Raw genomic sequence first — 25,922 nt, 5'->3', positions numbered from 1 at the left:
TCTGTTTTGACTGCATCTGAGAGTCGTCCCTGCAGTGATGAGCTACGAATACAAGAAGAGGCTAACAGGCGCTGAAATACTAGTAGAACTGGGAAAAAATAGAAGATGAAAGTTCAGGTGAAGAATTTGAGTTTTCTGACAGCGATCAGGACAATGAAGAAAGCGTAGTAGTTCCAGTGTGTGCAGATGAAGAACGTGATTCGAGCAATGAATGTGATCATGTAAACACAGCCCAGGACAGTTTCCCGCTAAATTTAGGGGAAAATGAAGCTTCTACAACCAGCATGCCTTCTGATGTTACAAATTATAGCTCTATAAGATCAACAACCCGGACAACGTTTGCTTCCCCCAGAAGTCAGTCAAAGACTGATACTAGGCAACCTACTGAAGAAAAAGAAACAGCAAAAGAAGGAACTGTGTGGAAAATTGTACCAGTGGGTTCTAATGCAGGTCAGTAATATTTCTGCTCTTTGTGTAGAGTTTTAGTTTGTAAAATTACAATAACAGATATACTCATATAAAATCAGTACATTACACGTTCTGAAAATACTGTTCTTTTTTCATATGTTTACAGGTCGTCTACAAAGTCATAACATTTTGCGGGAGAGCTCAGGACCAACATCATATGCTAAAAGGAAAATTCAAAGTGGGAAACTTCATAGTGCTTGGCGGTTAATTTTCAGGGCTTCCATGATGCGCCACATCAAGCAGTGTACTGGAGCTGAGGCTCGTCCTCGAACACAAGACGATTCCTGGACAGTAGACACTGAAGAACTGGATGCTTCTGTCGCCAAAATGTATGCAAGAGGAGTGTATGGGGCAAATAATTTTCCTCTCAAAAAGCTATGGTCAACAGTATGGGGTCCTCCGTTTTTCAGACAAACTATGGGACGAAACAGAGTGCTCGAAATAATGAAGTATATGAGGTTTCCGCTAGATCTGAACGCCTCAAGGCTGACAAATTTGCTCTTGTCTCAGATACTTGGAATGCTTTCATAGAAAACAGTGCGTCATGCTATAAAGCAGAACCTTATCTTACAGTTGATGAACAACTTTTGACGTCTAAAACAAGATGCCCATTCACACAATATATTGCAAGCAAGCCAGATAAGTCTGGCATAAAATTCTGGTTACTTGTGGGTGTTTGTAGTAAATACATACTGAATGGATTCCCATACACTGGTGCTGATCCCCTTCGACCAGCTGACCAAGGCGTAGGTGAAAATGTTGTTCTTAGGCTTATGGGACCATACTTAGGCAAAAGTTTGAATGTCACTACTGACAGTTACTTTACTTCGCTTAGTCTTGCAAACCGCCTGAGGCCAGCATCCACAACTTTAGTAGGTACTTTGAACCGTAATCGAAGGGAGGTGCCTCCTGCTGCAGAGACCAGAAAACAACCACTCCACTCCACTATTGTGTATAAAAATGATGATGGAACAACACTAACAGTTTATCAAGGGAAAACAAAGAAGAATGTTTTGTTACTGAGTTCACTTCACTCTCATGTATTCCTGTCCGACAGTCAGACGAAGACTCCTGAAGCAGTGCAATTCTACAATGAAACAAAATTTGGGGTCGTCGTTGTCGATCAAATGACAAGGATGTACTCCACAAAAGCCGGTACAAGACGTTGGCCGATGCATGTACGAGGGCTATCCAGAAAGTACATTACGTTTTGGAATTAAAAATAAATAAAGTATTGGAAACTTTTTAATTATATACAGATGAAAGCCACACTTAAACACTACTTTTTAACATAGTTGCCATTTAAATTAAGGCACTTATCGTAGCGATGGACGAGCTTTGAAATTCCTTCGTCGTAAAATTCGGCCGCCTGCGCCTTCAACCACGTAATGACTGTCTTTTGGGACAGAAAAGGTGTGATTTTTGTGGATTTCCTGGAAAGAGGCACTACAATAAACTCTCAAAGGTATTGCCAAACTCTGCACAACCTCAGAAGAGCAATACAAAACAAGCGCAGGGGAAAGTTGGGCTCAAAGATCTTGCTGATTCACGACAACGCCCGGGCCCACACGGCAAATGCCACTCGTGAAGTTCTCGAATCTTTTAAGTGGGAGTTGTTTCCTCGTGCGCCGTACAGTCCCGACCTGGCACCGAGCGACTTCCACTTATTCCCAGCAATGAAGAAGTGGTTGGCTATGCAGCGTTTTGATGACGACGCACAGCTTCAAGAAGAGGAAACCACGTGGTTGAAGGCGCAGGCGGCCGAATTTTACGACGAAGGAATTTCCAAGCTCGTCCATCGCTACGATAAGTGCTTTAATTTAAATGGCAACTATGTGGAAAAAGTAGTATTTGAGTGTGGCTTTCATCTGTATATAATAAAAAAAAATTCCAATACTTTATTTATTTTTAATTCCAAAACGTAATGTACTTTGTGGATAGCCCTCGTATTTTACAATATTCTTGATTTGGCTGCCATAAATTCCAGGGTGTTGTATAAAGAAGTGACTGGCACGTGACTTAACAGGCGGAAAGTATATTTTTGATTTGTGTGAAGAGCTCCGAGTATGTATCATCAAGAAATAAAGAGCCAGACCAGAATCATGCAGACACTAAAGGCAGACCACAGAGGGCAACTAAGAGAGAGAAGTGAAAAATTCGTACCTCCTGTAAAGGAATCCATACTGCTACTGTTTGTTCAGGTTGTGAGAAAGCAATATGTGGCAAATGTGATAAGAGTAGACGAGTGTGGTGCGACAAGTGTAGCAGTAAACAGCAGTGAACTACGGTGGAGTGTGCGTGTGTGTGTGTGTGTGTGTGTGTGTGTGTGTGTTTATTTTATTAATAAAAATCAACAAAACTTATATATGTGTGTTACATTCCATTACTTATCACAATCTGATCAAATAAACAAAAATAAGCATTGGGGCCAATTTGGCCCTGTCGGTCCTTGTAGGAAGTAGCCTGCTTGCGGTCCTCTTAGTGCTAGTGGGCGAGCCACTACAGATTTTGCCTGTGTAACTTTGTGAGCTTTAATACATCCTGCTTCGTACCTACGTGCTCCTCAGTGCAAAGTAAGGTATTCACGTTATTATGAATTAAAGTTAATACTATTGTGATATAGTAAAACCATTTCTAAGGGCAGTACCGAGAGATTTTTAACTCACCTGCTCCTACTCGCTTCCTACATTGGGCCTACCCTTCAGTTTACAGGAGCAGACCCACGCGCCGCCTTACAGGCGGGATACAAAAGTAGGTTATAAGAGCAGAACAGTAATCTAGTTATTGAATCTGTACAGTTGTAGCATATGGAAGGTGTGCCTGGAATGCTACGTTTTTAACTTTCCTTGAATATCAAGTTATTTTCAGTGTCCTCCTTTACGTCAAAGTGTAGAAGTTGAAAGTAATTTAAATTGAAATATCTTATATTGTACCTATGTAAAGTACCATTTTTCTGAGACTGATTGCTTCTTATGTTTGTTTAATGCAACAAAAAGTTTGTTAGTACACTAATGTCCCTAGTTCATTCAGCCAGTTCAAAAACCAACACACCCCTCGACCAAAGACCCTAGCTCACAACATATGTTGTTGTTGTTGTTGTGATCTTCAGTACGAAGTTTGATGCAGCTCTCCATACTACTCTATCCTGTGCAGCCCTCTCCATCTATAAGTAGCTACTGCAACCTACATCCTCCTGCATCTGATTACCGTATCATCTCTTTGTCCGCCTCTACGATTTTTACCACTCACACGTCCCTCTAGTACTAAACTGGTGAACCCTTGATGCCTCACAATTTGTCCTACCAACTGATCCCTTCTTCTAGTCAGGTTGTACCACAAGTTTCTCTTCTCACCCATCCTATTCAGTACCTCCTCATTAGTTATGTGATCCACCCATCTAACCTTCAGCATTCCTCAGTAGCACCACATTTCAAAAGCTCCTATTCTCTTCTCGTCTAAACTGTTTATTGCCCATGTTTCACTTCCACTCATGGCTACATTCCATACAAATACTTTCAGACAAGACTTCCTGACAATTTAATCTTACACGATGTTCACACATTTCTCTTCTTCAGATACTCTTTTCTTCAATCTGTAGCAGAAAATACTGTTCACTCTTATCTCCCATTGGAACAACAACTTTCCATCATTTAGTGAATGCTTCGGAGCAATAAAAGTGTTCACCACCTGGCATTATTTCCATAAACAAATAAATTATTTCTGCTTACTCAAACTAAGTTTAACATAGCAAAATTAATAGGAAAATTAGTTCTTTTTAAAGAAAGCTACAGCAGATAGCTCTTGTATTTCTCAGTTATTAGTATTATCCACATAACCACATCCATATTTATCATAAACTAACTATCGCTATGTTACAAGAACATAGGTACTTGTCATTCAGCTAATAGGAATCATTAGTTATTGAATCTACATAATCAAAACAGTGGGAGGAATGGGTGGCAAATTATGCTTTTAAATTTCTCTTGAATTGTCTCATATCACTCTTTTCTTCCTTTTTGGAAATGACACTGTTCCACCAGTGAACCAGCTACTACAGACACTCAGATATTTTGTCTCTGGTGGTTTCTTTCTGTCATAGGAGACTTCGTTGATACTGGCTAAGGGACTGCCAGCACCATTATTAAATGGATATGTGTAACACCGAACAACATGCACAAGAGACAGCTTTTTAAATTATTTCGGTTCTCCAATGTAATTAAAAGAAAATGAAATAGACAAATGTTTATTGATTAACATATTTTCATTCTCATATCATTTGTTTTATTTTTTATTTTCTGATCCTAATTTTGAACTTTATGATTTTTTAACCGTTACAGGTCTTCCCCCTCGTCTGATTCTTGTCAAGCTACTTTTGAAGAAACTCCGAAAATTTTTCCACATTTGTGCACAGGTATTTTTATTCTGAAACCAAAACTGACAGATCTAAGTTGAAATGACTATAAAGAAGAAAAAAAACACAGTCATGGTGTCACACTTCCGGTTACTTCCCCTCTCCCTCCCAGATCACATATGGCTGCTAGAGATGATTGCACACACCAAATTATATATGAAATAGTTACTGTTCCTGAAATATTTAGGATGAGATACTACAACAGCGTCCAGTTTGATGTATGCCATGGGCACATTTCTACCCAGGATTTCAAAAAAGTAATGACAACTTATTGTAAATGTTGGCATCTTAATTTTCGTATATAGTCGACATAATTAATAATCACCACATCATAGAAATAAATGCCCAAGAACTGCAAAAGTGGATGCACAAATAGTGTTCAATAATTCAGGAAGGGTATTTTCTATATAACACCCACTGCTACTGCATTGAATTCATTCTAAGAAGTAAATGCAACAGCAAGCTAGCCAGTAAAGCCTCTCAGAATTTTCAGTCAAATCAATCTCCATGATGCCTGTGTTGTCACAGTTGGCTGGAGAGAGTGAAAAGAACAACTGTTACACAAAGAAGGCCGCCTCTTTCAGTTGCTTCTATATTTTACATCTACTTACAATTCACCATTTAACTTACAGCTATATTTGATGGAATACAATGGTCTATAAATGTTGCATCTCCATCCAAATGACTGTGGCGTCCTTCTGTTAACGGCATTATCAAATCGTGTACCGAGCGAGGTGGCGCAGTGGTAGCATCCTGGACTTGCATTTGGGAGGACAACGGTTCAAACCCACGTTCGGCCATCTTGATTTACGTTTTCTGTGATTTCCCTAAATCGCTTCAGGCATATGCCGGGATGGTTCCTGTGAAAGGACACGGCCGACTTCCTTCCCTAATCCGATGGAACCGATGACCTCGCTGTTTGTCCCCTCCTCCAAATCAACCAACCGAGCATCAAAACGTGTATTTCATTCTACTTAATTTGGAACTTACGTTTCACAATGGTGCGCCACCATTCTGTTAAATATTTTACACTAATATTTTCATTGAATGAGACTAAAATTTTGAACTCATTTACAATATCTACCAGCATCAAAGTATTCTCAAGCGAAAAGTTTTGCGATCTGGAACTTTATCACTCATGCTTGACACGCAATTTCTGCAGACCACCGAGTAAATATAAAATGAAGTACGCGAAAATACCCGAGTCGTCTTCAGTTGCTGCAACTTAACTGGACATGAATACTAACCGAGGAATAAAATGGCGACGTACAACTTGCACTCAAGTTAATGCATGGTTAGCCTATTCCTCGTTTAGTTAGCTCTGGATTTACCCCTAGATTGTACACCGGCTCTTAAGCTCAGTAGCCTCAGAAGCAACACAGCGCTGAGCGGCAGCTGGGCTCAACTAGTCCGAAAGCGCCGCTTCTTGACCTTCTTCCTCCCGCCGCTAGATGGCACAACGTAAGGCAACAAGTGGCGGCAACTACCGGCGCATCGTGTTATCAGCCAGCCAGATTACGCTTGAGTTCACGCAGAACCGCAACCTGTGTTAGTGCGAAATCTCGGCAGCTGCTCACGAGGGCCAGAACATCCGCACTTCCACATTCCAAGACTAAATCCTACTACTGAGAGTGAGTACCTCTATCCAATTGTAATCTCTGCTCTGTGGTGAAACGGACAGATCCGTCAGCAAGCGTTTCCGCGAAATTATCTTTACAAATTCTTCGCGCGCACCTTATAGTGTCAGAAACAACATTCGGAACTAATGGACAAAAGACATCTGTTAATTTCTATTGCTTTTTCTCTCTTTACTACTCATTTTTCTTGTTGTAAGAAATTCGTGACTGTGCGGTTTGTGGTAGCTTCCTAAACAATCGCTAGATGTGTGCGAATGCTCTCGTGGCCGTTGCAGACAGGTACTGTTGCATGCTTGTGTGATATCTGATGCCCTTGGATGGAATTTTGAATGACGTTAATTGACAGATAAGGTGCCAAGTACAGTTTAACCTTCGTTGTCAATATTTTCAAACAATGCATATATGTGTGGTGTTCTTTGACGTAGAGTTAAATAACAATAGTGTGTGTAGCTCACAAAGCTTTCGACTTAACGCGCACGTACAAGAATAAAAAGTCATTTTTTCTGCCTAATTAGGTTGCTTCAATTAGAGATCTTGTTATTACCGTTCTGAGCAGGGAAGCACCTTGTGGCTATTCGAAGAACATGGAAAATTTACTCAATCGCTATCACCGAAGCTTGTTTACTGCACTGATTTCGTCTATTAAGTCCTTGGCTGTGATATTACGGGTATTCGCAAAGGATAGTCGTAGCCCAGAACGGACTATAACTATTTCCGTGTTGTTTACATTTCTGAAAACTCTGTCATCCCTTTAAATACATACCGTCGTGAATTATGTGGTTAAAAACTTACTGTGTAAGTACTGCAGAATTTATTGAATGCTTGACATGGGAAGTATTTGCGATTGAATGACACATTCTTAATCATTCTACATAATTGTGCACACTATTCTGCACCTGCTATTTTCAATAGACTTATAAGAGAAAAGAAACGTAGCTGAATAAATGTCAGATACAAATCTTGTTTCAAAGAATTTCTTGCGCCACATCCCGTTTATTTTGCACTTGACTTGCTTCCAGTAGTTTGTACTCGTTTGCGCGCTTCTTATAACAATTTTGTGGATCGAGTTTCTAGTGGTCGCGTCAGAACGGCGTACGAGTAGTAGCTGCACTAAAAGCTGAGAAATATTCAGAAAGGTCCTACAAATACGTTGCACTGAAAATTTTGTCGTGAGTAACAAACTGTGGAAAACATGTCTCACGAGGCACTGCAGAAGACAAAAAATCCGAATGGATATGTAACTCATGTCGATGGGTCAACCACAAAATACCGGCGAAATAGATAACCAGAAAAAGCTGTAGGGAAGCAGGAGACAGGCGAGTCGTCATAGCTGGCCTTGGTGGTCTCCCACCGCTTGCTGTTGTGATGCTCCACAGCGCAGCACACCTCTCTCGATCACGGTCCTATCTTTATCCTGAGAAACTGACAGAGATCTGAGGGCGTGAGTTGTCTATTTGAGGTGCGCGCCTTCTTGTCAGCGTTCCCTCAATCTTAGCGAACCCTAGGAGTCGGAGTCTAGGCCAGAGAGTCGACTCCCACCAGAAAAAATGATTTAATCCTTAATTGAGAGATTCATACCTCATAAATTGGTAAGAGATGGAACTGATCCCCCATGGTACACAAAACAGGTCCGAACGCTGTTGCAGAGGCAACGGAAAAAGCATGCGAAGTTCAGAAGAACGCGATATCCCAAAGATTGGTTGCGAAAACACACTTGACCTCTTAGCCACAAACAATCCAGAGCTAATAGAGAGCATCATGACTGATACAGGTCGTTGTAGCTAGGCTCAATACCGTTTCTTCCAACTCCACCAGAAACAAACGCAAAATAATTTTATTTAAGAAAGCGGGTAAAGTGTCACTAGAAGTCTTCCTAAGAGACAATCTCCATTCCTTCCGAACTGACTATGCAAATGTAGACGAGATGTGGCTCACATTCAAAGATATAGTAGCAACAGCAATTGAGAGATTCATACCTCATAAATTGGTAAGAGATGGAACTGATCCCCCATGGTACAGAAAACAGGTCAGAACGCTGTTGCAGAGGCAACGGAAAAAGCATGCGAAGTTCAGAAGAACGCGAAATCCCGAAGATTGGCTAAAATTTACAGACGCGCGAAATTTGGCACGGACTTCAATGCGAGATGCCTTCAATAGGTTCCACAACGAAACATTGTCTCGAAATTTGGTAGAAAATCCGAAGAAATTCTGGTCGTATGTAAAGTACACAAGCGGCAAGACGCAGTCAATACCTTCGCTGCGCAGTACCGATGGTACTGTTACCGACGACTGTGCCGCTAAAGCGGAGTTATTGAATGCAGTTTTCCGAAATTCCTTCACCAGGGAAGACGAATGGAATATACCAGAATTTGAAACACGAACAGCTGCTAGCATGAGTTTCTTAGAAGTAGATACCTTAGGGGTTGCGAAGCAACTCAAATCGCTTGATACGGGCAAGTCTTCAGGTCCAGATTGTATACCGATTAGGTTCCTTTCAGATTACGCTGAGACAATAGCTCCCTACTTAGCACTCATATACAACCGCTCGCTCACCGATAGATCTGTACCTACAGATTGGAAAATTGCGCAGGTCGCACCAGTGTTTAAGAAGGGTAGTAGGAGTAATCCATCGAACTATAGACCTGTATCATTGACGTCGGTTTACAGTAGGGTTTTGGAGCATATACTGTATTCAAACCCTCGAAGGGAACGATCTATTGATACGTTATAAGCATGGTTTCAGAAAACATCGTTCTTGTGCAACGCAGCTAGCTCTTTATTCGCACGAAGTAATGGCCGCTATCGAGAGGGGATCTCAAGTTGGTTCCGTATTTCTAGATTTCCGGAAAGCTTTTGACACCGTTCCTCACAAGCGACTTCTAATCAAGGTGCGGGCCTATGGGGTATCGTCTCAGTTGTGTGACTGGATTCGTGATTTCCTGTCAGGAAGGTCGCAGTTCGTAGTAATAGACGACAAATCGAGTAAAACTGAAGTGACATCAGGTGTTCCCCAGGGAAGCGTCCCGGGACCTCTACTGTTCCTGATCTATATAAATGACCTGGGTGACAATCTGAGCAGTTCTTAGGTTGTTCGCAGATGATGCTGTAATTTACCGTCTAATAAGGTCATCCGAAGACCAGTATCAGTTGCAAAGCGATCTAGAAAAGATTGCTGTATGGTGTGGCAGGTGGCAGTTGACGCTAAATAACGAAAAGTGTGAGGTGATCCACATGAGTTCCAAAAGAAATCCGTTGGAATTCGATTACTCGATAAATAGTACAATTCTCAGGGCTGTCAATTCAACTAAGTACCTGGGTGTTAAAATTACGAACAACTTCAGTTGAAAAGACCATATAGATAATATTGTGGGGAAGGCGAGCCAAAGGTTGCGTTTCATTGGCAGGACGCTTAGAAGATGCAACAAGTCCACTAAAGATACAGCTTACACTACACTCGTTCGTCCTCTGTTAGAATATTGCTGCGCGGTGTGGGATCCTTACCAGGTGGGATTGACGGAGGACATCGAAAGAGTGCAAAAAAAGGTCAGCTCGTTTTGTATTATCACGTAGTAGGGGAGAGAGTGTGGTAGATATGATACGCGAGTTGGAATGGAAGTCATTAAAGCAAAGACGTTTTTCGTCGCGGCGAGATCTATTTACGAAATTTCAGTCTCCAACTTTCTCTTCCGAATGCGAAAATATTTTGTTGAGCCCAACCTACATAGGTAGGAATGATCATCAAAATAAAATAAGAAAAATCAGAGCTCGAACAGAAAGGTTTAGGTGTTCGTTTTTCCCGCGCGCTGTTCGGGAGTGGAATGGTAGGGAGATAGTATGATTGTGGTTCGATGAACCCTCTGCCAAGCATTTAAACGTGAATTGCAGAGTAATCAAGTAGATGTAGATCATACGATTTTGTAATGTAAGTGGAATCATGGTGTCAGGCTCCAGTAGTTTACTACTGATTTAGGCTATATAATATTGTCTTATTGTGTATTGGCCTCAAATAGCTACATGTGTTTTAAAACGTATGACGGCGAAATGAAACAAGAAATATTAATAATCAAGAAGTACAAAAAACGCAAGCTATTTCCCGAAAAAGTGGACATTACTACTTTCCTCAAAAATCTAGAAATAGAACTTTTACTCATTAATCCTATGTTATGCCAGACTTCGTTAAACGACCAGGAATCAGAAACAGGATCCCTGGAAAATTCCAAGAATAAATTGACATTTTGATGTTAACTTTAAATTTTTTTAGAGGTCACAGTGCAGGCATTATCTAAGTACCAGGTATTGGTGTCTGTCAAACACACAATTTTTAACCAATATTTCACCGGTTTTCTTGGCAGGTATATGCGAAATCTACATCGACCACAGAAAGGCAAAAGCAATTCGTCAATGGATACAGCACAGTCTGCAGAGTAACACTTCTAACATTTCACGATAAATTTATAAAAAATGTTTGACACTGCGGCAGTCGCATCTTCTTTTGCCTGTAATGTCCTGCCAACTTGATTCTGAAGTTAAAGGGCTGTCGATATGAACAAAAACTTTTCATTGCAGCACGGTGAAAAATAACAAGTCCGGTTGCAACCATCGACAAAAGATTGTATATGGATTCACTGCCACATTTGGAGACTGCAGCCAATACAAGTAAGCCCATACAAGTTTTCAGATTCAGGCCATCAAAATCATGTACGAAAGATATGTTCTTTTGAGAGTACTCTCATTTTACCGATGTTATTCTTCGATCACTGTAGAACGCACATAAAATGTCATGAGTAAAATGTTTGTACAGTATCTGGATTCCTATCCAAGGCATTACGCGTAAGTTGCAAATCAGGAATCTGCAATACTATGTATGTTACGTTGTCTTGTTCCGACGTTAGTTGGTGGTTGTGCTTTTCTCCAATTGAAGCTGTTTCCCCTACCAGAAAAGTAGGAATCACAGTGATATGACTATCTTTTACTGAGATCATCTTCATCCGTGTTATGGCGTCCTTTCCATCACCACTATCATCCAATTCCTGTTTTGAAAACGTGTCATCACTTTATATCTCGTAATCACTGTCCTCCAAAATTTCATTAACCATTTCTTCCAGGTGTATTTCATTTACTCTCAGAATTCGTTGAGAATATCCACTCTACTCAGGCTGAAGTGGACCTGGGAGAGGCAAATGCGCCTATTACGAGACACGGTTAATAATAACCAAAATAGATTGCACCAGAATAATCGCAATAGACTCGAAATCTTGTTAAACACGTCTAGCGAATAATAATGACGCAACTATTATCATAGTTCCGCGAGACGTCAGGGCGACTTTACTGTGAGTTTACTGCAGGTTAAATAGTGCGGTCGGCACCCCACGTTCACAACAAGTCACCGCTCCAACAGGAAACTACACGTAGGGAAAAAGCGAAGCGACTCCGGAAAGGGACACAAACTGTCCACGCGAAAATTAGACAGCCATCTATAAAATTTGTTCGGCAGTGGTAACTTCTCTACAAATTCTCCGCAGACCAGCAAAATGTACTCATTGTCTTGCAGAATGAGGACGTAACACCAGCGTACTAGCACTTGTGGCTTCAGGATCCATCGTGTATCTTCAAATGGTTCAAATGGCTCTGAGCACTATAGGACTTAACATCTGAAGTCATCCCTAGAATTTAGAACTACTCAAACCTAACCAACCTAAGGACATCACACACATCCAGTCTCGCGGTTCAGGACTGAAGCGCCTAGAACCACTCCAACAGCGGCCGGTCGTGTACCTTCCATCCCTGATTGCTTAAAGAATTAAACTCCCGTGTACAAAAAGCTTCAAATGTCAGATTATTCTGCAAATGAATTAGTCTGTTTAAACTTAGTCTTAGTCTTAGACGGTTCAGTCTGGAACCGCGCGACCGCTACGATCGCAGGTTCGAATCCTGCCTCGGGCATGTATGTGTGTGACGTCCTTAGGTTAGTTAGGTTTAAGTAGTTCTAAGTTCTAGGGGACTGATGACCTCAGCAGTTAAGTCCAATAGTGCTCAGAGCCATTTTCAGTCTAGATGGATGTAAACAGTTCAAATCAAATGGCTCTGAGCACTATGGGACTTAACTGCTGAGGTCATAATTCCCCAAGAACTTAGAACTACTTAAACCGAACTAACCTAAGGACATCACACACATTCATGCTCGAGGCAGGATTCGAACCTGCAACCGTAGCGGCCGCTTAGTTCCAGACTGTAGCGCCTAAAATCGCTCGTCCACCCCGGCCGGCTGTAAAAAGTAACATGACATGTAATCTAGAAATGAACACAAAGGTAACTACCGCAAAATAAATGTTTTAAAGAACTATTATTTTCTGTAGCCTATTAAAGAAACAACTTCGGAGGAGATTAGTTAAATGCTTCACACTGAGGTGACATGTCATCGGACAGTGATATGCACATATACAGATGGCGGTAACACAGCGTACATGCAGTTTAAAAGGACGGTGCATTGGTGGAGCTGTCATTTGTACTCAGGTGATTCATGTGAAAAGGAAGGTTTCCGACTTGGTCATGGCCGCACTACAAGCATTAACAGACTTTGAAAATGGAATGGTAGTTGCAGCTAGAAGCAAGGGACATTCCATCTTGGAAGTCTGGAAAATTCAATATTCCGAGATCAACAGTGTCAATAGTGTGCCTAGAATACTGAATTTTAGCCATTACTTCTCAGCATGGACAATGTACTGGCTAAAGGCCTTCACTTAACGACCGAAAGCAACGTCGTTTCCTTAGTGTTGTCAGTGCTAACAGACAAGCAATGCTGCGCGAAATAACGTACATAAATCAATGTGGGACGTACGCCGAACATATCCGTTAGGACAGTGCGTCGAAATTTGGCGGTAATGGAGTATGGGAGCCGACAGCCGACGCTAGCGCCTTTGCTAAAAGCACGACATCGTCTGCAGCGCCTCTCCTTGGTTCGTGACCAAACTGGTTAGACCCTAGACGACTAAAAACCGTGTCTTGGCCAATGAGTCCCAATTTCAGCTGGTAAGAGGTGATGGTTGGGTTAGTGTGGCGCATCTAACAACCCTGACAACAAAGGTCAAAAATTAATTATAATTGTAGTGTTGCTCACGCTGCTAAATATTGCATTTTCGGGCAACAACAAAGTTATATTATGTGGCAGGTGTCATTAGAGCACAGTTATTAAAGCCATTTCTTGAAATAATGGATAAGCTAGGCACTCACCTTTTCGTGTTTCCCACGCTGATCTCGTTGTGAACTCATGGCTCAATCGTCGAAAGTCTAGGTAGTGATGATTCCAAGCTCGGATGCAAAGAGGCCTAGCTGTTATTCTACGATAGTCAAAAGTTTTAAAGATGTGTTTCATAAACCATTCTTGAAGATTAAACTTTTGCAAGTTAGGACAATGGTGATGTAAGAAAGTAATCAGCACTCCGAATTTAAGTTACACTTCTTTTTTATTACTTTTGTTGCAACATCACCTCACAATATAAAACATACTTGAAAATATCTTCCTTACTGTTAAGTTCACATTTTATAAACTGACTACAATTTGCGTCTTTTCAACACGACGACCAAGACTTGACTCCCTAATAACCGCTTACGCGCCCAAAATTCAGAGTTACAAGTACGTCCAAAGATCATAGTGACCAAAGAAAGAATACACATAAGAATAATATCATTGAAATATAAACATATCGATGTATCAAAGTACCTCTACATTAATGAAATCTAATCTGAATGTTGTCACAGAAATATGTTAACTATTTTACAGAAACACAGTAGAATATTGCTGGTATCGAGAGGTTGAGGCGAGGTAACGTAATGGTTACGTAATTCAAGTACCATTACACGCTGAACCTACACAGCCATGGACCCAAGTTGTCAACAAGGCACAGTGGAAGCTGGCGGTGGCTCCAAAATCGTCTGGACTGTGTTTAGGTCTATACTGAATGGACTGGATTTTCTAGTCCATTGAGACGATGGTCTACTAGAATAGCTATGTTCGGCTACTTGGCGACCATTTCCAGCCATTCATGGACTTCATGTTTCCAAACAATGGTGGAATTTTAATGGGTGTCAATGCGACGCGTCCCAAGGCCATAATTGTTCGCGATTGGATTGAAGATCATTCTGGACAATTCGAGTGAATGATTCGACCAACCACATAGCCCGACCTTCGAACATTTATGGAACATAATCAAGAGGTCAGTTCGTGCAGAAAATCCTGCAGCGACACTTCCTCTATTGTGGACGGTGATAGAGGTATCATGTTCAAATGTGTGTGAAATCTTATGGGACTTAACTGCTAAGGTCATCAGTCCCTAAGCTTACACACTACTTAACCTAAATTATCTTAAGGACAAACACACACACCCATGCCCGAGGGAGGATTCGAACCTCCGCCGGGACCAGCCTCACAGTCCATGACTGCAGCGCCTTAAACCGCTCGGCTAATCCCGCGCGGCAGAGGTAGCATGGCTCTACATTTCTGCAGAGGGCTTCCAACGACATGAGACCACAGCACGTCACGTTCCTCTACTTCTTCGGGCAAAACGGTGTCTGACACGATATTAGGAGCTATCCTTTAATTTTTGTCACCTCGTTCTATATGGAGCGTTGCAGTGTATGGTACGGAAACATGCACACTAAATCCTCATCTCAAAACCCTCTAAACAGCTACCCTCTCTCCGTTTTAGAGAAGAACGAATGGCGTGAAATAGACAGATAAAACATGGAGAGGCTGCATCATGGTGGATCCCCTAAAAGGAAGAGAAACAAAAGAAGAAACAGAAGATACCAGCTAACAGACGACATCAAGATAAATGTGTCAAAAGCAGCAATGAAATGGATGGTGGAAAACTGAGAGGACTGGAAGCTGTTGGACTTGCTGTGATGAACCTGCCGTATGGACAGAATAGATCATAATCATTGTCAATATGCCTGATTTACAAGGCATTATATTTCTATCCCTAATCGACCGTTGGACTGTTTTTTCTTCGTGTTTGCTGTCGAGTACAGCAGAACCCCTCTAATCCGTCATCTTCGGGACCAGGGCCATGGTCGGAACGAAAAAACGGTCGGATTATCCGAAAATCTAATATTTATTGCAAAAGAATATAAAAAGACATTTAGTACAAAAAACTTAAACGATTTAAGAACTAAAAGACGTCCACAGTAATATAAGATGTTTTTTTACACAGTGTTAAACAATGTGTTAACTAAACGTCTACACACACTACAATATGTATTGGTTTTAAAAGGAAAAATTACAGCACTGTACTGTTCTTAATAACGTATAAACGATATATATTGTAAACAAAAAATGTTTATAGTATTGTATATAAAAGTGAAATTTTTTACAAAGAAATAAACTACTGTATGTGTGTAAACTAAGAAATGATTCTACTGTATGCATTGTTTTTACAGTAAAAACGAAAACAAATTACTTGGAACAAAGTCAGTGATACATTTTTGTTTAGTAGATGTTATTCTAGATTTAGCTGCAGTGTCCCTCCATATTTTTATCCACAAAAGTCCATTGGAGTTGAAGTTGGATTATGCTCGATGTATTGAAGGGCGATGTCAATAGCGTTTTTTGCATCGTTCTGTGAATTCCGGGTGGGGGGTTCGTCTTCGCCGTCCGAGTCCTCATTCACAGTTCTCTGGCTAACAGCGGCAGCAATCTGGTCGTCATTGAGCTCTTCAAAAGTGTCAGTCTTTGTCACATTCGTTGATCCACTCTTCGACTTCATGGTAGGGGCGTTCGGCTCCAGAGTTTGTAGATCTTTAAAAATTTCCAGTGCGTCGTTGTTTTGCTCATCTTCGGTATGCTCATTTTCAGTCATAACTTGTGGCCAAAGCTTACTCCACGATTTCCCCAGTGTCAGGTTTCAGTTCACCCTAAGCTGCAGCGATTGTGTAGATAGCATCTTTGATGTTCAGGGATTTCATTGCCTCAAATAAGTCATGAGCTCCTTCAGATTTTTCCAAGATTGAGCAGATATACTTTCTGCGATATTGCCTTTTTAACAATTCGATAACGCCCTGATCCATTGGTTGGATGAGTGAGGTCACATTAGCAGGCTGAAAGAGAGCTTTTATGTCCCCTTTCACCAAATCTTCCTCAGATAGATGTGATGGTGCGTTATCCAACAGCACTAGGGCATGAACAGGCAGATTTTTTGCTTCAAGTCTTTTTCGAATGATGGCACAAACTCGTCGAAAAACCAGGATTTAAAAAGGTTGCAGTCCATCCAAGCAGATTTTTGACTGCGGTAATAAACCACCAAGGAAGATAAGTTTATATTTTTGAGTGCCCTTGGCTTCTTAGATTTGCCAATGACGAACAAGGGGAGCTTGCGGGTACCATCTGCATTGCTACAAGGAATGACTGTTATTCTATCTTTTATAAGTTTCGTTCCTACCACGGATTCATTTGAAGCTGCGAGCGTTTTTGTTGGCAACATTTTGAAGTTCAGCCCTGTCTTGTCGATGTTATACACTTGGCAGGGTAACAGTTTATTTTCCTCTACAATTTCTTGAAAGTTAACTGAAAACTCCTGTCAGCTGCGGCATCGTCAGATATTTTTCCGCCGGAAATAGAAACAAATCGGACATCATGACAAATTTTCCAACGATCAATCCAGCCTTCACTGGCAGCAAATTTACTTTCGGCTTCGTCTTTTGTGCAAAACTATCGCTTTTTCTTTGAGTATTGGCCCGGATATTGGAGTTTCTTTCCTTCTTTCTTGACAAAACCACATCCACAATGCGTTATCAAGCAGTTAAAGTTTAGGATTTTTTAATGTTTCCCGATTCTTCTTCTTCAATCACAACTGTATAGCATTCAATGTCTTTCCGATTCTTCCTCCAATCCTTAATTGTCGTAACACCTACATTCAGTTCCTTTGCAATTTTTTGAGCGATTCTCCTTCGTTCACTCCTTGCAGCACTGCTAATTTTTCATTTAGTGAAAGAGTTAAGCGTTTACGTTTGAATCCAGACATGTTGAAAAACAGACAACTGTACACACAATGAATCTACAGTAATAAGTACTGTAGAGAATACGGAATAAAGCAATCAACGACGTTTTTCTAGTCCCAGCAAAGGATAAGATTGCACAGTAACGTACAGTATAACAATATGCCCAGCGATAGACACCGCAGCAATGGCCCGACAGGCGTCCAGTCAGTGACAAGTCGGCACAGGCTCGCGAGCCTCAGCATGGTCGGACTAACCGGACTGACGGACCATCCAAGGTCGGATTAGAGGGGTTCAACTATACTGGGTGTACAAATGCGTGTATGAGTATATGACAGTCGGCAGTATGCTTCTTGTTGCAACGTCTTGTAACAGTGTCATAGTTTGTAATTTATGACTCCACTGCTGTACTGTCACCGTGTAGTGAAAGAAAATAATAAGTGACTGACGAAGATACTTGTTTAAGTTTTGTCTGTGACAAAAAATTGTCAGCAGGCAGAATTTACGTATTCTTGCACTACTCGCTATTACCTGCAGGAAAGACCTAACGCTCCATTTTCCCCCCACACGAATCTCGTTTACGTCGTCTGTACTGTCTTCCGTTTTGCATTACTGTAGTTCCTCGTGTCGTTAGTGCCGACAGTATCCATATTCATCGTTCACTTACAGACGTCTGGCATCAATGAACTATGTGGTGCTCCTTACGTGGATCCACAATCAGTTTCCTTCGTCAGCTTCTAAAATACATACCTACGAAAGTCAGAGTATTGAAATGCTGGATAACCGCCATTCTCCCACCGTTCAGGAGCCACAAGGGTGGGAAAGTACGTCATTATGTGATACAATAAGCTGCTGTGAAGGTATCACTGAACCAACGTCACCGTTTCCCGTACGTGAAATCGAATCACTATCTCTGGCTTGCGCAGGCAGCGCTATTCTTGATGTGGGACCCAAGCAGCCTTCAATATCCTACTTTATAGCATCAACACGGCAAGGAACTAATGTTTCAACTCAAAAACCTGTTTAAGAAAAATTAGAAGGCGCATGCTAATCTGTAGATACACTAGCAGAAATGTGAAGTGGCATGTGGTAAGTCATTATGCAGATCTGCTCAGTCGTCAGTCAACTGCGATTACAAATGGAACTCTAGTGTCATAAAATGATGAACTCGTACTAAATTATTTACGATTGCGATTTCAGCTATTGCAACATTCTCAAGTAACAGCTGTAACGTAAGACCCTAAGTGACCACAGGTCCTACTTCACTGAGGTGCGTCAATGCAGATTCATTTCTCTTATGTCATTAAGTAGTTATATAGATCACATGTTATGCAATACTTACCTTCCCTCCTCATTAGTAATGCGATAGTTTTCAAGAAATTGTAAGTTCATAGTTAGATAACGCGACAAATGACGAAAGGAGTTAGGTAAAAATATATATCTGACGCTACAGACATGACCTTAGCACCTAACACGTTCATAGAGCTTTAGTTGTAAAATGGTAGATAATGGTATTGCTGTAGGCTGTAACCTCCCCACCGAAAATTAAGTGTAGCAAAGTTAAATAAAAATGGAGCCACGAAGCAATATCGTCCCCACAGAAATATTTAAATAAAAAATAATAAATGGGAGCCAAGTGTAACCTTCCCGCAATGAAATCTGTTGATAATGACAATTAAATGTAAGAATCGCAATCTGACCCAAATGTGAGCTCCCCACAAAAAAATGGAAGTCAATTCAATGATAATGAAATCTCAGTGACAATTAAAACGCAAATTGACCGAAATGTCGATCTTTTGGCCCTGTGCAATAATCCGAATTCTTACCTCAGTAAAACTGCATGTCTAAATTCTGGTCTTATTCTTCGCCATAGCTTGGAGGAAATCCATCGCACATATTCTTTGAATTTAACTGAAGCTTTTGTTTAAGGAAATGGAAAGGAAATATTTTTTTTTTCAATTAAATAGCTCTTTTGTTAAAAATGCTTTGAAAACAAAATTATTATTGGGGTACTTCTTGAAAATTATTTACAATAAATATACATTACATTATTTGATGTGCGCAATGCAGCTTCATTACCTTGTTTAACAATATCTCATTCAGCATCTTGACCAGAGACCCATGTCGACGCCCGCGGACTGCGTCCCACTCGCGACTCTACCCGCAACTGTACAAGACTACTACTGCCGACAGACTACATGCAACTGCTCTCTCGCAACTGAATCATCTCGCACGCGCTACTCCTCTCTGGTCAGAGATTGTCATGGCTCGCCATCGCTGCATACGTGTTTCAAGGCACAGTGACACAAATGAGCGGAATATGACTAGTTCGACAGCATTTTTTACAGTAAGAAATATATTTCAATTCGTTGAGTGAATTCGTTCCGAAACACATGGTTTGACGTGTTTAGACAGTTTTAGCCAAATGCTACTTTTCTTTTTATACTGGGTGACCCAGGAGAGATGATCAGTAATCAGGGGTGTGACACAATGATCATCCGAAGCAAAAATGTGTAGTATATATAGCCTCAAAACTCATATATTAAAAGCTATGAGCACTTCTTCATCTTCGATACTGTGAAACAAATCTACTGGAAACTCTTTGATTTCCATGTTTTGGGAGGATGTGTGCGTCTTGTGTATTGAACCGGGGGCCTAAAACGACGGAGAGACTTCGTTCTGTCCTAGCTCTCAGTGGTTCACAACCCCACAACAGGCCACAGCAGTCCACCCACCCCACCGCCGCCACACACCGAATCCAGGGTTCCCGGGAACGTCTCATACCAGACGAGTGTAACCCCAAATGCTTTGCGTGGTAGAGTAATTATGGTGTACGCGTACGTGGAGAGAGTGTTTGCTCAGCAATCGCCGACATAGTGTAACTGAGGCGGAATAAGGGGAACCAGCCTGCATTCCCCGAGGCAGATAGAAAACCGCCTTCAAAACTATCCATAGGCTGGCCGGACCTCGACACTAACCGGCCGGGCGGATTCGTACCGGGGACCGGCACGCCTTCCCGCTCGGCAAGCAGCGCGATAGACCGCGCGGCTAGCCGGCCGGGCTTGGGAGGAGGTTGTGTTCCAAAAATGAACAGCATAGTGACAGAAGTGATAACACTTTCTGCAGGACCTGACCATCATTTTGCTGGACAATGCTCAAGCACGTACAGTGCAAGCTGTTAATGATGTGTTTGACTGATAGGGCTATACCACCTACTGCACTCCCCTCCCTTAAGCCCTCGTGAGTTAAACTCTATTTCTAAAGTGAAGGAAACACTTCACGTCATTCGCTTCAGAACTGCTAGAAATTTACTGGGCAATAGACCGCGCCGCTCGAACTGTAACACAACTGGCACTGCTAAGAGTATCCTACGACTTCCACATCGCTGGCAACAGTTTATACACAATGCTGGTGACTACTTTGAAGGTCAGTAAAACTTTGAAACACGTATCTATTTTGTACGAGCTGTAAATAAATAGTTGCCACTATTAAAGATCCAACCCTCATATTTAAATACATTGTAAATCTATTATCTGTTATTTCAAATGGTGGGTTTTTCTATAGCACACCTGTCAATAGCGTTTTTAGACAGACACGTATCTTTGGAACAGGCACTCTTTCACTCTCTCATTCGTCTAATTTTTTTCTGTAATATGGGTAATAATGGCTGAAGTTTATATTGTGTAGAAGCAAATTTTTCGTACAAAATTAGTTTTGAAATAAAATTGTTACGTAGAAATACATGATATACTGTCTTCGTCGGTCATTGTAAATCTTCTTGTGACATCTCTAATATTGTGTGTGAGAATGTAATATCAAATGTATGAAAACCCATGAGTAGAGAGCATATTACCTATCACATTACACTTACGTGATAGTGAGATTTAACATTATATGTAGCTTGCTCAGATGGAAAACGATATTGACCTTGAGCGAGTGATTTCGAAAATATGTGTAATGAACTTCTTTTTCCCTTCACACGACCTAAGAAATTAGGAGCACTGTGGAGAGAGAGTAGACTTTATACATTGTTACACATGTTTAACTGCATGATTCCGGAAATTTACGTTAGCTTAATGAAGAATTGTATCCAGCACAGTAAGACGACGGCTAATCGTGCTCCTGTTTCATTAACGAGAAACTGTACCTTTTCTCTGGTTAAAAAGTAATTATACCTTATTTCATATCTGAAACACTACCTTCACCCTTGTCTACTGTCCATGAAGCTACCATGTAAACGTCGAGCAAGTCATCGATTTTACTCTTAAACAAATACACTTTCGCATACACTGGGCCATCATTCGAGGATTAATTTCAAATGGCTCTGAGCACTATGCGACTTAACTTCTGAGGTCATCAGCCGTCTAGAACTTAGAACTAATTAAACCTAACTAACCTAAGGACATCACACACATCCATGCCCGAGGCAGGATTCGAACCTGCGACCGTAGCGGTCACGCGGTTCCGAGGATTAATTTAAAAACAGTCCAGTACCCCGGTACTCACCAAGATTTCAAGAGGTTTGTCATGTTTGTAAGTCAGATGCTATAACTGTAAGCTCCTTTCCAAATATCCCCGCTTGAGACTGGGTCTTTGTCTCCAATGCTTGTAGCCGGACCATGTGTTAAGTCTCTAATGGCCTCATCGTCGACACGGTGTCAGACTCCAGGTTTCTTTCCATCCCTTCTGCCTAACACAGCGTGGATGCTACATGTAAAATTTAGTAAAAACATCAATTACTAAAACCAAAACACAGTGCACTGTTCGTTGTTTATAATCGCATTCAGACCTACGTAACTGGTTTTATTTCACAGCAAGAACGAAGCGAGGACTGTGTTACATCTAAGCACCAGTTTGTAGCAAGGAAAACACGCAACATTGCCTTTGATACTAAACCGTCAATCACTGAGTTATCGGTTTGATTTTTTTTTTTTTTTTTCCGATACAGCGACGTCAGTCATAATGCCGATAAGCGTCAAGTCTCGGCATTGTGCATCCTATCTTCGGCACTGCAGCAGCTAGACTCTACTGCGCCGTTTACTTCGCTGTTTTGCGAAGTGACATTTCCTGTGTACTCTGTTCCCTTTGCAACAAAAAAAAAACCGATTACCAGCATCTAGAGAAGGAGCCAGGTATGGCAGCAATAAGATTGTCTCAGGAAAAGTTACTACCGCGTCTGTCGAAGGTTTCGACTGTATGTACGGCTGTATCACAAATTGTATTTCAATTACATGTGCCCAGTACTTTGCAACCTCCAAGGCACTTGGAGTGGCTTGCAGGAGATCAATCTTCGTGCAGGATGTAGGGCACAAAAGGCACTGGAGCATGTGGCTTGTGGTTTGTTCTTGTCCACAATCACAGGACGTATCTTCTGTTATGAAGCCTCATCTCGTCAGGTTGTCTCTGGATCGTCCAACTCCTGATCGTAATCTGTTTAAAGATTTCCACACCAGCCAACTCTCGTTGTGTCCAGGTGGTAGTTCTTCAGCTTCTGGCGTCTGCAGGTGAGGCGTCGACTTCTTCCATAACTCCAGCCTTGCCTTCTCTGGTGAAATGGTGAGCTTCTCGGATGTTCTTAGGAAGCTCTTTCGCGATCTCAGCCGTTGCTGTGGTGGTTTATGTCCGTGCAGTGTATGGGCACTGTCCTGTTCCACTTTCAGTCTCTCCTTGTTGACAGCCACTGTTCTGCGTATCCAAGGTGGCGCTATTCCAGCCAGGCAGTAGAGCTTATCAGTTGGGGTAGGTCTTAAGCAACCCGTGATCAACCTGCAGGTTTCGTTGAGAGCAATGTCTACTTATCTGGCATGAGATGACCTGTACCACACTGGAGAAGCATATTCATCAGTAGAAAAGCACAGTGCCATTGCAGAACAGCGAATAGTTTGTGGATGTGATCCCCACTGTGTCCCAGCTAGTTTGCGAATTAGGTTGTTTCGAGCGGAGATTTTCATTTTGGTGTTCTTGCAGTGAGTTTTGAATGTCAGAGTTCTATCGAGAGTGACTCCCAAGTATTTAGGTGCGTGATGATGCTGGAGTTGGATGCCTGACCATGCAATATGTAGCTCACGATTAGCTTCCCTGTTCCTTAAATGAAAGTCACACACTTGTGTCTTCGAAGGGTTTGGTCTGAGTTGGTTCCGATTGTAGTAGTTTGACAGTGTTCTAAGTGCTGTTGTCAGGTTTCTTTCCACTCTTTCAAAGCATGAGCATGGGGGAGGGGGGGGGGGGGAGACGCGGAAACGGGGCAGTCGTTCTTGTAGTGCGGAAACGGGGCGATTTATCTGACTTCCAAAGGCTTTCGGGCAATAGTGGAAGCTCCTTGTGCCTGGGGTCAATGGCTGGTCGTTGGTATAGATGTTGAAAAGAAGTGGAGCCAAGACGCTTCCCTGAGGTAGACCATTTTTCCGCGCTCTCCAGCGACTGCGTTGTCCTTGAAATTCAACAAAAAACCTGCGGTTTTGGAGGAGGGTACTGAGTAGTCAAACGAGTTGGGCGTTGTTGATCATATTGTATAGTTTTTCATGGAGTAACCGATGATGGACAGTATCATACGTTGCTGTGAGATCCAGGGACGTCAGGTTTCTCGGCTGATCCTTTCACACCAGAAACATCATCTTGGTCCTTTGCAGGACCACAGTTGATCATCATATCGATGAAACTAGTGTACTTAGAAGATAGGTTCCGGCTGCTTCATGCACATGGCTTAGCCTTGGTTATGGTTATACACCGTCCAGCGTGCAGTCACATCATAGTTGGATTTGGGGCGGGGGGGGGAGGGGGGGGGGAAGACGCGGAAACGGGGCAGTCGTTCTTGTAGTGCGGAAACGGGGCGATTTATCTGACTTCCAAAGGCTTTCGGGCCAATAGTGGAAGCATTTCCAAAACTGCTAATTTTGTGAACCGTTCGCGTGCCACCGTGGTTAAAGCATAATATGCATGGAAAAATAGCGCTGCCCGAAAGAGGAACCGAGGAAACTGTGGTGCACAATGGGTCATAAACAAGAGTGAGCATAGGCTCTAGACATGTGCACGGGCGAATAGACGTGCAACTGTTGAGCAACTGACGGCTTACCAACAGTGTCTCCTCAATGGGTGTTCAGCTGTTGCATGCTATGCAACAGGCTCTAGAAACCGGCTCCAAGGTTGTATGGGACCCTTACCAGTTGGGTCTGATTCAAGAGATTGAGAAGGTCCAAAGAAGAGCTGCAAGATTCGTGACTGGTACATTTAGGCATCGCGAGAGCGTTACAAATCTCATAGAAAGTTTGAATTGCGACACACTTGCAGATAGACGGCGCGCTAAACGGAAGGGGTTGCTCACTAAATTCCGAAATCCGATTTTCACTGAGGATGTAGAACATATATTATTACCTCCAACTTTCAAATCGCGCAATGATCACCATTCAAAGATAAGGGAAATTAGGAGCTCGTACTGAGGCGTTCAGACAGTCGCGATCCGCAACTGGAACAGAGGGGGGGGGGGGGGGGGAATATGACTTTGGCGCGAATTGTGCCCTCCGCCACACACCGCTTGGTGGCTAGCGGAGTATATATGTAGATGTAGAGCGAGCGTTGCTGCGTATGGGCCTCTGCAGCAGGCGCCTGGTTCACCCACTCATGCTGACTGCCGTTCATCGGCAACGAAAGCTGTAACTTTCACGCAAATACCGCAAACGGACGTCTACTGCGTGGGGGACAGGCAGCCTTTTCAGATGAATCACGTTTCAAGCTCCATCACACAGATTTTCGTTGCAGGGTACGGCGCGAATCGTCTGAAAACAACAAACAACCTCCAACAATCGCCGATACGGTTCAGGCCGGAGGAGGAAGCGTTGTGCTCTGGGGAATGTGTCCGCAGCTCGTGGTCTTGTGCCTAGCGTTGCTTCCTCTGGATCACGGGGTCCCAGGTTCGATTCCCTGGCGGGTCGGGAATTTTCTCCAACTGGGGACTGAGTGACTGTGTTGTCCTCATCATTATTCGAAACGTGGCGAGACTGGAAGTGGAAAGGATGGGAACTTGTCTGTGCGCTGATGGCAACGAAGTTGAGCGCCTCACAAACCAGTATCATCATTTGGGGATGTTTTCGTGGCATCCCCTGGTTGATATCCTCGTTCTGGAAGGCACAGTGGATACACACAAGTATGCATCTATCCTTGTGGACCAAGTCCACCACTACACGGAATTTCTTCTTCCTCGACACGATGCCATCGACCAGCAGGACCAGGCAACATGTCACACAGCTCGCAGTATATGTGCGTGCTTCGAAGAGCGCCTACTCCTCGGAATTAAACCCAATAGAGACTCTGTGGAATTATCTCAGTTGAGCTGTTCGTGCAATGGAGCCTCAGTTGAGGAACCTAGCGCAACATAGCACTGTAGGCCGTATGGTTTCACATCCCTGTCAGTACCTATCAGA

At 42.3% G+C, this 25,922-nt stretch overlaps 1 protein-coding gene across 1 annotated transcript in view; it reads left to right on the top strand.

Moving 5' to 3' along the window:
* Nucleotides 1-6,370: 6,370 nt before the first annotated feature.
* LOC124783885 overlaps nucleotides 6,371-25,922 on the top strand; it is a 200,901-nt gene continuing 181,349 nt past the window's right edge. Inside the window, exon 1 of the mRNA XM_047254056.1 lies at nucleotides 6,371-6,510. The gene's annotated coding sequence lies outside the window, so the exon portion shown is untranslated. The remainder of the gene's footprint in view (nucleotides 6,511-25,922) is intronic.

The sequence above is a fragment of the Schistocerca piceifrons genome, chromosome 1 (genome assembly GCF_021461385.2).
Source record: "Schistocerca piceifrons isolate TAMUIC-IGC-003096 chromosome 1, iqSchPice1.1, whole genome shotgun sequence".
NCBI lineage: Eukaryota > Metazoa > Arthropoda > Insecta > Orthoptera > Acrididae > Schistocerca > Schistocerca piceifrons.
Note: the sequence above shows the minus strand (reverse complement) of the source record. Positions and strands in the feature narration are given on the sequence as shown.